The sequence below is a fragment of the Entelurus aequoreus genome, linkage group LG05 (assembly GCF_033978785.1).
Source record: "Entelurus aequoreus isolate RoL-2023_Sb linkage group LG05, RoL_Eaeq_v1.1, whole genome shotgun sequence".
Classification (NCBI taxonomy): Eukaryota; Metazoa; Chordata; class Actinopteri; order Syngnathiformes; family Syngnathidae; genus Entelurus; species Entelurus aequoreus.
The window spans coordinates 33,219,186-33,219,746 of record NC_084735.1 but is presented as its reverse complement, the minus strand read 5'-3'; positions in this window follow the sequence as shown (position 1 = coordinate 33,219,746).

The window sequence follows — 561 nt, the reverse complement described above, 5'->3', positions numbered from 1 at the left end:
GATATCATTTCTGTGTCTACGTTTTGCCAAAGCTGCATTGTGTGGACCAATACAGGCCAAAGAAGGAAGAAGCGGACATGTTGAGACACAGTCTTCTCCGTTCTGTGTAATGTCACTGGGATAGAAACACTGCAGAAGGCGTGGGGGAGTTATGAGGAAGTAACTGCATTAGGTAGGTCACCCTGGCACTCTTAGCTCAGAGATTGTAGGCAGAAGTCGCAGCAGTTCGCTCGCATTGGTCAGGTTCAAGTGTGTCACAATTCTTAGTTAGCAGGGATTTGTTGCTTGGGTGAAAAACCGACGTGCGATCAACGGGGCTAATCTGGTGTGAGGCGCTCCCGTAAGGAGATATATATATATATATTGGATATACAAATATATAACAATGTACAGTGTAGCTTGAGCAGACACTCTCATGTAAGCCATAGCGTATCCAGGTTGTTTTCCCCCTTTTAGCTATCTTGTTTCCTATTCTGTGCCATGACCCACATTCCACACGGGATCAGTGTGATTTATTTCGGGTTATTACTGTTTCTCAACCATAGCCATGTTTACAGTTTA